Source organism: Cupressus sempervirens, chromosome 5, assembly GCF_028749045.1.
Source record: "Cupressus sempervirens isolate cs-2001-9-10 chromosome 5, ASM2874904v1, whole genome shotgun sequence".
In the NCBI taxonomy this organism is placed as follows: Eukaryota; Viridiplantae; Streptophyta; class Pinopsida; order Cupressales; family Cupressaceae; genus Cupressus; species Cupressus sempervirens.
The window spans coordinates 22,294,315-22,310,000 of NC_143122.1; positions in this window are offsets into that span (position 1 = coordinate 22,294,315).

Below are 15,686 nucleotides of genomic sequence, written 5' to 3' on the forward strand. Positions count from 1 at the left end.
AGTTTTATGCAACAATTTTCTATGCTTGAATTTTGTGATGGATGCACACTTATCCTTAAGGAATCAGACTTTTCTTATTTAAGAGATTGTAGAGGACCTAAATTTATACCTATGGTTCAAATAAAAAATTATAATTCAATTAGAGCTAGGAGGTATCATGATTTTTGTCAAATATCAATTTCTAGACATTTAATTGTTGTTGCAGGCCAACTTGTGGCACTTCTTGTATTTAATGTTAAGTTTTATTTAATTTTTAATTTCTAGGACAACATGTGGCTTAGATTGGTATAATTAGGGATCTTTTTGAGTATTTTAGTCATGGAGTTAGGATGAAATGAAGGATAGATGCAAATTTGAAGAGCTAGAGCTACAACATAGGAAATAGAGGATCTCTTGGTGGCCTTTACGGTATAAGTGTGGATTCTTCTTGGTGTTATTATCTAGTTGTGTATCTAGACTAGTTGAGATTTTTTGTAAGTTAGATATTGTTCAATTTTGTAGAATTAATTTTTTAACTATTGTTTATAGTTGGCTGAAACTTAGAAGGCCTTACAATCGGGCATATTGCATGTAATTAGTTATATCTATGACTATAGACTTGTGATTTGGTATCAGATCTTGCAATATTTTTATTTTTTTTTGTGTTTTGAATGTGTGGTTATATTTTTGGGGGCTAGGACATCTCCTTCGGGATACTCCTACCCTATGTTTCATTAGAAGTGATTCAAAGTAGGTGATTGAGAAAAAAACTAGAGCTATATGGAATAAGAGAGGCATTATAGTTGACACAATCACTAATCCTTTGATAGATTTTTTTGTGAGGGTTATATCACACAAGTTCTACCAATCTACCAAATTAAACAATGTGCCCTATATAGAAATGGATGTGGGATACAAAATTATTAAGAAAGATCTTATAAGGTATTTAAACCCTAGCTTTATTAATGTATTTATCAATGTCAGATCTTACAAGGTATTTATCAAGATCTAAGCTATGCAATATATATTTTTGTAAACCCTAGCTTCACATTATGGCATCAAGTTCAAAGAATATAGACAGAAAGTAAATTTTCAATTTTCAATTAGTGAGTAATGAATTTAAGCAACCAATCTTCAAAGCTATTCCTAATATTTCTTACAAGAAAGAATCTTTTGATGCATTATTTATGATACCATCAAATATTTTAATGGTGCAAGGTGTGAGAAAATGCTACAAATGTAAGATTGGAAGAATTGATGATATGGAGGTTAGGGAAGCATACAAAAGACTCTATGATAATTGTGTGTTGAAAAAAAAATTCAAAATTGTTGAGAGGAAAGGGTTGACATGGGCCCTATATTTTCCTAATGTATTCAAGATAGAATGGATTAGGATAGTGCTTAGCCAAATTCATGATACTTCATTATGACTGGATAATGGACCTATCAAAATTACAAAGAGGATAATCCATAGGGTTACTAGTTACCCAACCCTAGATAGGCCTATGACAGTGAGAAGTGGTTTGAAGGAGGTGATTGAGAAAAACACTGGAGCTATATAGAATAAGAGAGGCATGACAATTGACATAATCATTGAGCCTCTGATAGAGTTTTTTGTGAGGGTTATATCACACAAGTTTTACCAATCTAGAAGATTAAATAGTGTGCCCTATATAGTAGTGGTGTGGGATACAAAAATGTTAAGAAGGATCACACATATGATCTAGCAAAGCTACAATTGCAACAACCAGTTGAGAACCTAGGAGCAATCAGAATGAAAAAGAGTGCATAATGTAAATTTGGTTCTATATTGACATGTATATTTTTTTATGTGCAAAACGTATTCCCTACATTTGGAACAATTGCATGGAAAACCAACAGATCAATAGTAGTGCAAACTGGTGAATTTATTGAACAATTAGGTGATAATTTTGAAACTATGATAACAAGATACTTTGAAGACTTCAATTATTCAATGAAGAAGAGATTGAGAATATAGTATCACTAGTAGAGAAACACTATGATGACATTTTTTTCCTAGTGGATACTAACTATACTTTTGTACAAGTTTCTATGCTAAGGGTGAGATGGTTTAGACCCTTAGGTTATGAAATCAATGTGGATGAATTATCTTTATCTATAATAGCTTTACATGTAGAAGAGGTAGATAAAACTGCAAAAGCATTTGGGAACCATGAGTTGGCTAAGTCCAAAATTATAATGGAATTGAAGATAGCTTTTGTTATTAAAAGGAAGGATAAGCTAGTGAAGAAGCTAAAAGCTAAATTTGGAGAAGGTGTTGAGTTGGAAGAAAAAGAAGAAGAAGAAGAAGAAGAGGATGAAGATGAAGAAGATTCTAAAACACAAGCACCACTAGCTTTGACACAAGGTATGGGAGAGGACTAGTGGGAAGAGGAGGAAACTAAAGTCACTGAAGGTGTCAAGGAAGAAGAAGTCAAGGAAGCACCTGCTCCTACCAAGAAAAAGAAGAGAAAGGCTATAGTCCAACCAGTGACAAAAGCCAAAATGGTAGCAAAGTTGAGTTCGGCCAAAGCAAAAGCACCTACTACAAGGGCTAGTTCATGTGTAACTTCATAAAAGGCTAAAAAGAAGACAAAACCTATAGACCAAGGAGGTCAAGAGAAAAAGAGACCAAGAAGAAATATGTTGCACAAGAAGATTTTGATGAGGATAAAATAGAGTCAAATGAAAACAACCAATTTAAGTTCATGAGTCACAATCCCCTATCAGAACTCAAAAAAATTATGTGAAAATTTTAAGAATAGTGCAACTTATCAGGATTTACTCATGTTGATTTTGGCAATCTTGGTAAAGTTGAGAAGAATAAAGTGGAGGAAGCAATATATGTCATGATGGAAAAATTCATGACTACTCCACTAGAGATTGCCAACTCAATATCTAAGAGCCTATATGACAGAGTTGAGTAGAATTGGAACTATTGTCTCAACTTGGAGAGACAATTAGAGAAACATCTCTAAGCACAAGTGATGCCTGAACTAACTAAGGCATAGATTTCTAAGGCTATGAAGAAATATGTACTTAGGTTTGTACATAAATATAGAGCCTTTAGCATTTTACAAAATAATATTGAATATGTAGTTAAGAAGTTCACATAAAATGTGGAAACTAATGTATAGGTTAACTATAGTAAAGGAAGGTGAGGAAGATCCCATTGAAGTAAAGGATGATGAAGAATATGATAAAAATGATAACAAAACTAAGGGAGAAATAGAAATGAACATAGATGATAAGGCAATAGTTGAGGAGTAGCATGAAGAATAGAGTGTACAAGATATACAATTTCTAAGTGTTAGTTCTCAACATGTAATAGGTGAGAAGACTGAAATAGTAATTGTTAAGGATGTTTCTAATGTCATAGCTTAGAACATAAATCTCCTAACAAAGGAAGCTCTCAAAATGATACTAGATTAGTCCACACTATAGGAAAAACTTTTTAATAATCCTATACTAGTCAGTGTGGAGGAATTATGGAAGACAATGAGTGATACAACAAGGTTAGAGGTAAATCCATCAAGTCACTCATGCACAACCTTTGATGAAAACACTAGAAGCTACATCTAAAAAGGTTGATGCAATTGCAAAGGATATAGTGGAAACACAAGTCACTACTAAAGAATAGTAAGAAATGGGTTAGATAGAGGCATCTACACCTAAAGAAAAAGATCAAGGTGCATCAAAAATCATTATGGAAGTCAAGGAAAAGCTTGAAGAGATAGAGCTATCACCTAAGGTGTAAGAGAAATTTTTCATCCAAGCCCTAGTAACCTTACCAGTATCTAGCACTTCTACTACTCAAACTCTTTAGAAGTTGAGCATAGATGTAACACTATAGCAAATCTCAATGCCAAGCCTGAGTTCATCAAAGCCTGAAGAAGTAATTCAATATGGAGATGTGAGCCTAGATGAAGAAATCATTTTTCCAAGGTATGATTATGATACAATGACCATAGAACAAATGACCATACTCCAACAAGCCCTAGCAAGGAAGAAGCATCAAAAAATGCTTAGAAGGGAGCACAAGTAGAAGCAGGCATTATAGGACATCAAAGACATATTTTTAAATGTATTTAGTCTACCAACTTTAGATGAGACCAAGCCAATAATTGAATAGTTGATAGGCATAGTGGAGAAGGTCAGTGATGCACACCTAGATACAAATACAAAATTACTTGAATGGTCAGAAAAGAAGTTCCAAGGCAAAGTCAATGAGAAATTATCAAGTAATATAGCACTGACACAAGTTGCATTAGAAACTAAGGTTGAGGATTTGAAGAAGGTACTTGAGAATATATTCTCATTATACACTAAATTGTGTAATCTAACATTCTTCACCCAAGATACTAGAAGTTGTGTCTTGATCTTGGAAAGTTAGATCAATTCATTAGGTGAAAAACTACTTATGAATCTAGCTCAAATTAAGAAACACTTTAGGACATTACTTCAAACTCAGAGTCAGTTAGTTGTATTTTCAGCAGATGAGGCCAACATAAAGGGCCAAACTGACTATAATCCAAGCTACTCTAACCACTCATATGGAAATTTTGCACAAGGAACTAGGCTATGCTGAAAACCTAATGAAGAAATATCCAAATCTTTCTACACTAGATGTCTTAGTCGACCTTGCTACCAAGCTATCTATCCAAATCAATTCATTAGATGTAGCATGTGAGAAATGGGATGAAACTCTCAAGATAATCCTAGATGTCCATATATATTTTTTGGACAATCACACTATAAGTATATAGCCCTTTGACATAAGTGTCAAAAAGAGGGAGAATAAGATAAACAAGGGAAAACAAGATAATGAAGGAGAGTAAGAAAAAGGGAGATGTAAGGAGAGTATGAGAAAGGGGAAGTAATAAGGATAGAGTAAAGATAGAGTAAAGATATATTAAGCTAAGTGGAAGAAAGCACAAAACATCATGAAGTCAAAGAGTATCTATTGAGGCATATTTACTTAGTATGAATACATAATTTTGGATACAAAATAGCCCTATCAACTCAATGGGAGTTATCAAATTTTGAGGTATACATGTTGTTACAAAAAAAATTAATTTTGAAGTTTTATATATAAGCCAAGTTAGAGATATGTTATGCCCAAGAGATTATGGATATTAATGTATACTCAAGTGTTTTTGACACTAATGTCAAAGGGGGAGATTGTTAATCTTAGATTGATTTTAACAAGTGAGAGTCAACACACTTAAGTTATATACTTAGTTCATGTCAAACAAGTAATACATGTGGAGCATAATATGTATATTATAGTGCATGTCAAGTTCATAGTGAGTGTCATGCCACTTATGTCCCAAGTCACTCAAGTACCAAGTAGACAGTCTATACTAAGTGATTCAAGAGCCAAGTGAATAGTGAATGTCAAGTTATACAGATGCCAAGTCATAGCAAAATGATTACTATATTTTGAGCATCAAAGACTTCAAGTGCCAAGTAAGATAATTTTGACATATTTATTTCTAATGGCACAAACAACTATGTAAACCATTTTTGAGCTAACTTAAGGATGAATTATGATATTTTAGAGATAAGGATGAATCTTAAGTTTTATTAACAGAATGGACACAACAGCAAAGGGAAAATTTGATTAACTGTAAAAATATGCTAGTATACTTAGTGCAGAGAAACAGACTCCAAAACATGCCCTATGGGCTTAAAATAGCATAAACCTAGAGATAAATACTTCTCCCAGTACCTTGTCTCAAACTCCACTCCAAACTACCTTTTACAATGCCAAAAATGTTCTTAAATAGACCCCAAAGGGTTAAGGTTTAGGAATACATTCTAGAAAGTGCTAGTTGGCATCCACCGACCAAATAGAAGGCTCTAGAAGTCACATTAGGAGTCGGAACAAAATTAGAAGAATCCAGAAATAGTAACCAAACTTTTGGGTGGCATAACTTTTGAACAGTAGCTCCGATTGACAAATTGTTTATATTTTTGAAAAGCTCTCGAAGTGCTCTATAGCCCTATGGACCAGCTTTTCTCATCCCCCATTTTTTATCCCTATTTGAGGTCATTTAATGCCCCTAACCTAACTTTGAAGCATTCTTAGGAGGTCTCCAAAAATTGAAAAATTGCGATGACTTTCAAACTGTCGGGCCTTTTGATCTGATTCTTTTTTTGGAATGCTCTAAATTACAATTACATTCATTTGGCCAATTTACACCTTCTAGTTCACCAAAATGATGGCTAAATTACATACTCTCTTTTTTTGGCATTTACACATATCCCAAGGTGCTCAAATACTCTATCCTAGAACATTGATAATGGAATTGTGAGAGTTGGAACCTCTATTTGACCCAAATGGGTATCCAAAAATGAAAACACATGAAATAGAAACTAAGTCTAAGTACATTTTTTTTGGATGACACAGGATTGCCCTTATATCTCTAGATGCTCTTGCATCATCAGAAAAAGGGAAGGATTAAGTAGCAAAATGGATGAATCTTAGCTATAGATTGACACCTACCCCTTAGTGACCAAAGTCTTCTTAAGGAGGATAAACCATAAACTCTCTAACGAGTGTGTATGGTTTTGAAGAAGATTAGAGAGAAGTTTGTATGCACAAATAGAGTATTCATGGTGGTGAGTTATAAAGTGAGAATACATTGTAAAATTAGTTAAAGGAGAACAAAGGAAGAGAAGAGAGTACAAAAAAGAGACATCTAATCAAGAAAGATCAAGAAGATATTAGTTTAGAGGTGATCTATTACCAGGAAATCAAGTGGTAACTGTAAGATCAATCCTAAGACATTTTAACAAGTGATTTTAGTCAAAATCTCTTAATAGAGTAGTCCTAATAGGTTGCATTGAAATCCTTTAATAGGGTGCTTACTTAATTGTGAGTTAAATTCCTTTAGCAAGACACACTTCTAATAGGGTGTTGAAATCCTTTAATAGGGTGAAACCTAATAGTCTTTGTAAGCCTTTAACAGGGCAAACCTTTCACAAGGTAGATCGTGTCTCATAATCAAAACATTTTAAGCTTAATTAGATACATTTTATTTCTATAGTAGTGAAAATTTGTGGGTGTTATCCCCACCCCAATTTTACCTTCTCACTTGGAGGGTTTCTGGGTAATCATATCTGGTGTTATATGTGTGTGAATGTTTATTTACTTACATGATTTATATGTGTGTGCTTTACATGTTATTTTAGTTTATACATTGAATGTATGAGAAAGATGTGTGGTGAAAGTTTTATAGGTCCAAGTTTAAACTATTGATTCACTCCCACCCCAGCCTCAAAAGTTTACCTTTCCTATTGTAATTCCAACACGTATAGTATTTATTTCTCTAGAAGGTAAAACTTTCAAGTATTCTTTCTTGTTATATTTTGAATGCACTAACAATATAGCTAAATATGAAGCCTTATTGTTAGGACTAAAGATAGCTAATAAGCATGGTATTAAAATTTTGAATGTTTTTGGTGATTTAGATCTAATTGTATCTCAAGCCAAAAATAAGTTTTCTACAAAAAGGATAAATTGAAGCAATACAAAAATGAAGTATGGAATAATATTGAACTTGTTGATGCATTTAATATAACTTTGATAGATAGGTCTAACAATGTTTTGAAAGATTTTCAAGATAATCTAGTAGTCAAGAAAGGTAGCATTCCTTACATAGATATCACATAGATAGAAGTAAAGTACAAACCAATAGTTCCTACTAATGTGCACAATAGCCATGTTTTTCAAAATGACAAGGGTATTATTAATTTCCTTGCATGTGAATTCAAAGGTATGAATAACAAATTGTAGATTGAAATAATCTTGTAGAAGAGGTTGATGGGAAAAAAGTGTTAGTTGGTAAAGGATTCATTCAATTCAAGACCAAAAAAATTCCTAAGGGATTTGTAGCACTAGAAAGAATGTTTGACAATAAAGATGCTAACAAAAAAGGATAAGATTATTGTTAAAGATGAAAAGGATCTTGAAAGAATTAATTTAGGACTTGAATGCTCTCTTAAGGAAGTACTTATAGGAAATAAATTGAATCCAAAAATTTGACAAGATGTTATCAATTTGTTGAGAAAATATAGACATGTGTTTGCATGGTCATATGATGATCTCAAAGCTTATGCATAAGATCTTTTCCAACATGAAGTACCACCAAAACCTGATGCTAAGTGTTTTAGGAAAATAAAAAGGCGTATAAATCCTACTCTATCACCTAAGATGAAAGAAGAGTTGATTAAGATGAGATATTTTGGAATAATTAAACCTATTAGACACTCAACATAGGTTTCTAATCTGCTTCTAGTAAGAAGGAAGAATAAGGATATCAGGTTGTGTGTGAATTTTAGGAATTTGATTATTTCATCTCTTAAAGATAATTATGCCTTCCCTAATATGGTAGCATTGTTGCAAGAGGTCATAGGGAATGAATTTTTACTCATGATGGATGGATTATTAGGTTATAATTAGGTCAAGGTGAAGGAGGAAGAACAATAAAAGACAACTTTTACTTCACCATGGGGAACCTATGTATATGCAAGAATGCCTTTTGGGTTAAAAAATGCTAGAGCTACCTTTCAAAGATATATGGATGTGGCATTTTATGGATTGATTCATTTTATCATGGTAATTTACCAGGATGAACTCATAGCCTTCTTTAAGAAAGTAGAGGATCATTGTAAACATCTAAAGAAAATTTTGAAAAGAGCTTTAGAATAAGGAGTATCTCTGAATCCTAAAAAGTGTCATTTTTTTGTTATAGAGGGAAATTTCCTTGGTCATATTGTGTCCAAGGAGTGGGGTAAGGATTTATCTAGAGAAGGTTGTTGCCATAGATAAGATACAAGTTCCAAAAACTCTAAAGGTAATTCAATCATTCTTTGGGCAAATTAAATTTGTTAGGAGATTTGTCTCAAATTTTTCTAAATTTGTCAAATCTATTTCAAAAATGACAAAGAAGGATGCAAAGATTTCCTGGATTGATGAGATTTTGAAAGCATTTGGAGATATAAAGAAATCCATTAAAGAAGCTCTTGTATTAAGATCCCCTAATTTTTCTAGACCATTCCAATTATTCTCTTTTGCATCATTTCATACCATTGCAACTATCCTACTATAGACAAATGCAGATAGTCATGAATAATGCATTACATTTTTTAGCAGAACCTTACATGCATTTAAATTAAATTGTGATATCACTAAGAAACAAGCATATGCCTTAGTAAAAGCTATGAAATCTCTTAGGCCATACTTGGTAGATGCTCAAATAGTATCTTATGTTACAAATGATGTTGTTAAAGATATTTTTAATTAATCAAAGGTTACTATTAATAGATGTAGATGGATTAACTAGATTCAAGAGTTTAATATAGATATACAAATTACTAAATTGGTTAAAGGATACAGATTGACTAGATTGATGGAAAAATCAAACTTGGAAGCTAATGAAGTAAATCAAGAAAAAATAGATTGTATTGAAACAAGTATTGAAAGGTTTCCTTGGTACACTAATGTTGTTTTCTTCATAAAGACCATGAATTTCAAAGAGGTAAAAACTAAGAGTCAAAAAAAAACTATAAGGTTGTAGTCTAAAAAATATGTTCTTATTAAAGGTGATCTCTATTGGAAAAATAGAGATGGTATATTACTTTTTTTTGTAGATCCATATCAGTCAAAAAATATATTATCAAAATTGCATAGAGGGGTATGTGGATAGTTATGAATTTGTTAGAAGATATGAGGAATGTCAAATTTTTTGTAGTAATTTGAAATTTAATGGTATCTAAAGATCCATTTCAAATGTGGCAAATTTATTTCATAGGTGAGATCACATAAAAATCAAGTGGAGGACATAGATGGACTCTAGTTGCCATTGATTGCATTTCAAAATGGGTTGAATTTATTCTAGTAAGATAGTCTACTCATAAGGTAGTCATGAAAATTTTTATGGAAAATATCATTTTCAGATTTGGAGTACCACATAAGATTATCCTTGATAATGCTATTTGTTTTAGAGAAAAAGAACTTACTGAGTTTTGTTAAACCTATGGTATTACTATATCTTACTTGACCCCTTATCATCCACAAGAAAATGGTCAGGAATAATCTACTAATAAAAATATATTTAAAACTACCAAGATGATGCTAGATAAGAATAAGAAAGCATGGGACTCCAAGTTGAATTTAAGAATAATAGTTAAGTAATCTACTGGTTTTTCTCCATTTGAAATAGTATATGAAGAGCAAGCAAGAATTCCATTACATAACTTACTACCTATTTATAATTTTTTAAATCAAGAAGGTAATGAAGAATTGAATCCTTTAAGTGATAGAATAAATTTATTAGTTGAACTTGAAGGAAATTGGAGAATATCTCATGAATAAAATATGAGGCAACAATTGAAATTAAAAATGTTAACATTGAAAGAGAAGAATGTAGAAAGTTTTAGGAATGAGATTGGGTTTTGAAGTGGAATGAAAAAGAGTGAGACAAAGGAAAATATGGTAAATCTAAAGCTTTGAGGCTTGGACCATATGTTATCACTAGTAAGAATGGAGAGGATTACTATTTCTTGCAAGATATTGATGGATATAACTAGGAGTTATCTACTCATGGTCAATGTTTAAAGAGTTTCTTCTTTAAAAATTGAGATCAAGTGTACTCCTAAAATTTTCTTTCCTTTAGTATTTTGTTATGTTTGTATTGTTTTTTATTCTAAATTTTTGTTCTTCTTGTTCTAGAGATAATTGATTTGATAGAAAATGGCTATTTATTACTCAAAACAAAGGAACCTATTGTAGAATTACACTTCTAGAGTTTTCTCATCATGTGGCACTCTCCATTGATCAATCAAGGTTCTAATCCTATTTGAATTAATGGAGATATTATCATTTTTAAGATTATCACTATAGCTATAGTGATGAGGGATCAGATATCAAGGTACCTTTCAATGATTGTGGATTGAGCAGCTTGAAGTCAAGTATGATATCACCATTGTATATGGTGATCAATGATAGAAAGAAATTATCACCATACTTTATAGAGATGCACCTTATCGGTGAGCAAAGGAGATATAAGTTTTGTATACTAATGAGTGATAAGTCTTTTTATATCATTGTATGTTACAATAATCATAGTATATCACTGAGCGATGAGAGTGCAAAGATAATATAGTGATTAGCAATGAAACTTGGAGATCGTTGAAGCTTTTGGAAATTATTACTAATCGAGGCAAGAAGAGGAAAGTCTTGGAAATTTGTGATAAGAAAGAAATTATGGCTATGACATAGAATGACTATCACTAATCGAAGAAGAAATGATTCATATATAGGGATTAGCAATAAAGGAAGGTCATTGCTATCTCTTATAGTGAGAATTACTATTCAAAGTATTGTAGAGTGGATTTGGTGATGAGTGATAAAGTTTGGCGATCATTGTAGCATATAGTGATGGATGGTTATATTATTAAATAGTCATCATTGTCATTTGTAATGATAAATTTTAAAGTGATCATTGATCTCATTTTATGTAATGGATATAAGAAATCAACGATGAGCTATAGGATATTTCTATATTGTATAGTGACATTTCATGCCAAAATTAAAGGTGGACATTTAATATCACCATACCTAATACTGAGATAGTCTATTAGAGACAATAGTTAAATAGTTTGCAATATAGCAATAGGTGATGGTAATATCACCATTGTTATGGTGATGGGTGTGAAGTTGAAAATAGTTTGTTATTGGTGAGATTTGTTTATGTTGTAAATACAATAGGGAAAGTAAACTCTACGAGGGGCGTGGTGTAGGGGCATTACCTCGACCATAGAATTCAGATTAAGTCATGAGTAATTCATTATTTTATTTTTCAAAATGATGGAATTATTAATCTACATTATTGTATTTAGAAAGATATTCATAATACTTGTAATCAAGGTTCCAAACATGAGAATACGAATGGTCATAGAATAATTGAAAGGTTTGTAATCACCAAACATGGTTTATTAAATAGACATCATTGTAATAGGAGAGATAGAGAATCAATAGGAATAGAATAGTAGAGAAGGGAGTGAATAGATAGATTTTCCAAGTTTGGTGGTTACAAACCTTTCAATTATTCTATGACCATTCATATTCTCATGTTTGAAACCTTGATTACAAATATTATGGATATCTTTCTGAATACAATAATGTAGATTAATAATTCAATCCTTTTTAAAAATAACATAATGAATTACTCATGACTTAATATGAATTCTACGGTGGAGATGGTGCCCCTACACCAAGGGGTGAATCAATCCTTTAAAACTTTAACCCTTAAAACATTCACCATATATCCATCTCACAATTTGCATGTAAATTGAAATGCAAAATTAATCATTTCCATCAATAGCATGAAAATAATAAACATTCAACACATATATGTCCAGTTAAAGACTTACAAGATTGTTAGATCTTACCCTGTTAAAGGATTTCAATACCCTGTTAGAAGTGTGTTTGATTAAAGGACATAAACTAACAATGAAGTAAGCACCCTATTAAAGGATTTACAAAAACCTATTAGGACTACTATCTTAAGAGATTTAACTGATTTACTTTTTAGAATGTCTTAGCAATGATCCTACAATTAGCATTCTGATGCTAGATAACAGATCGCCTCTTTTCATGTATCCTTGATCTTCTTTTATTAGATATATCAATTTTTTCCTCTAATCTCTTTAATATGTTCTTCTCTAACTAATTCTACAATGCTCTATTCTTTCACAACTCACTTACATCTCCTTAGCCACCATGAATTCTCTGTTTGCACATACAAACTCCTCTCTTCACTTCTTCCACTCTTCAAATATTTTAGGGTTTTTCCTCCTTATGAAGACTTAGGTGACTTAGGGTTAGGTATGAATCAATGACTGTGATTCACCCATTTTTCCACTTATAACATCCCTTTAAGTTATTGGATGCATGTATTGCATAGGGATTCTCAATTTCCCTTTGTAAATATCTTATAGAATTATAAAAAAATCTTTAAGTCAACTCAAAAATGGTTTGCATAGTAGTTTCTGAAACTACAAACAACTATGAAAAAATTGGCTTACTCAACACTTGAAGTGTCTAATGCTTGCCATCTACTATATCTTCAATGTTGTAACTCAACCTCTGAATGACTTGGCATCTATTGATCATTTAGCATATGAATGACTCAGCATCAACTATCTACTTGGCACTTATTTCTCACTTAGCACATACTATATAACTTGCTCAACATACACTATCTAAAATCTTATGCTCAACATGCATTACTTGTTCGGCATGAACTAAGAAAATGACTTAAGTGTCTTATCACTCATATGTCAAAACCAATCTGAGATTAACAATATCCCCTTTGAAATGAGTGGCACAAAAACTTGGTCATGCACGAATAACCTTAGCTCTTGAGCATAAGTTAGATAATTGTTGTTTAGTGCTCAGCTTACATACAAAATTTTAGAACTTCATAATTTTGCAAAACCTATGACTTATCAGTCATACCTCAAAATTTTATAAGTCCCCCTAAGTTGATTTTTCTATTTTGAATCTAAAACTAAATAATCCTACTGAGTAGATATGTTGTGATGTCTCTATTTCTATACACTCCCCCCTTTTTTTGGTCTCCTCCAAAACTTATTCTCTCCTTTCATTCATTCTCCCCCTTCATTTTCCCCCTTTTTGACACTTATGTCATGGGTGGTACACAAATTGTGTGTTTATCCAAGAATAATTTATGGACCTGGACATCATAATCTTTAGTACTACATTCAAATATTTGATCTAAATAGCCAACTTAGTAGCAAGGTTGACTAGGCCTTCATGCATAGAAAGATCGAGATCTTTCTTCATCAATGTCTTTTCATAGGTGAGTTCCTTGTATAACACCTCCATGTGAGGGGTCAACATGGATTGGATGCTGATCAATGTAGCCTGAGTGTTAACATCTTGAGTGCAATGTTGCTAATTGACCTTGTGATAACAAATTTTTGAAATGAGACTGACTTTGACCAAGAGATTGTTATAGAATGTTGCCCCTCTTCTTCAAATCTCCCTCCAAATGGTCAATGTGTCTCTACACTTCTTGTGTGAATAGGGGAACATCACACAACTTGGTGTAAAGAAAGAAAATTTTCTCCAACATTTTATTCACACCCTCAATTCTAGTTGCTAATTCAAACTAATGTAGTGCAATGGCACTAGATATCTTTTCATTCATCTTTATTTTAAATTTCTTCTTAGATCATTCCAGTAATTTGATATTAGTATCTAGATCTTCATTATTGATCTTCTCCACAATATTTACCAACTACTTAATGATTAGCTCTATTTCATCAGGTGTAGGTAGGTTGAATGCATCAAGAAATATGTCATTAATGTCATGAAGTGCTTGTTCCTACCTATGCTCCCTTTTGAGTAGTTCTTGGTATTTCTTCCTTGCCAAAGCATCCTACAATATGCTCATTTTCTCTATTGTGATTGATGAAATATCAAACTTTCACAATTTAATCATCTCATCTAAGTTTATATCACTAGAGGATGTCACCTCATCAAACTAAGATGTGCTAGGACTAGGCCTTGATGTTTGTAATGGTGTAGCTTCTATACTTAGCCTATGAAATGCTTAACTAAGAATAGGTGTAGAAGTATCTGGTAGGGTAACTAGCATCTAAATTGCTATCACTTCCTTTGGTTTCACAGTCAAGACTAAATCTTCAGCCCTAACCTTTTACTTTTCTTTAGTTTTTGCTCCACCTTATACTTGTGGTATAGGTTCAGGACTGGCTTCCTAACCTATTTGGACTAATGTCCTTTTTTTCTCAATTATTATAACTATTGGTAATGGGACATTTTGTACCAATAAGTTGACATGTGACATCATAGTGTCCTTCCTTTGGTATACTACAATAGACATTGCAGGTTGCATTTCTATAGATTGAGAGGGTGCAATGGATAATGCTTTGTTTTCTCCCCTATAGATGCCAAATCTACCTTCTCAATCTCATCCACCCTCACTAAAATAGGATGGCTACATATTTTTTCCTGATGGTGGAATCAGTCAACATCTTTTGCATATCCTCCTCTGCTAAGGGATTGATGTCTGGAATGGTGTTGTTAGAGACATCCTTCATCTTTATTGTATATACTTATGGACTGACATTCAACATATGTACTTCTAGTACATTCTAGTCTTGGTGTTTCTCTTCCTCAATTACTACCTTTGTAGTTCCTTTCTCATGTACTTCCCTTACATAATCATCATTTTTTACTTCAATTACCTCTTGCTCTTCTTTTTCTTCACCTAGTTTGCTAGGTGATTTCTCAATAGCCTTTTGTGTTGTCAACCCATAGATCACTTTTGATAATTGTGTGCTTTGTTCAACAAACTCTTCAATTTTATTTTGTAAATTATTAAAGGCTCTATATTTTGGAGAAAATATGCCCTTATATTTTTAATAGCCTTTGTCATTTTAGACCTATCCAAATATGGCATCACTTGTGCAAGTGTAGTCTCTCTAATATTTCTCTCAGTCATGAGACTACATTGCCACCTTTTCTCAACTCTATAATATAGACTCCTGGGTAAAGAGTTGGCAATCTCAATTGGGATCTACTTAAAAATTTACATCATGGAATATATAGATTCTTATAATTTATTCAT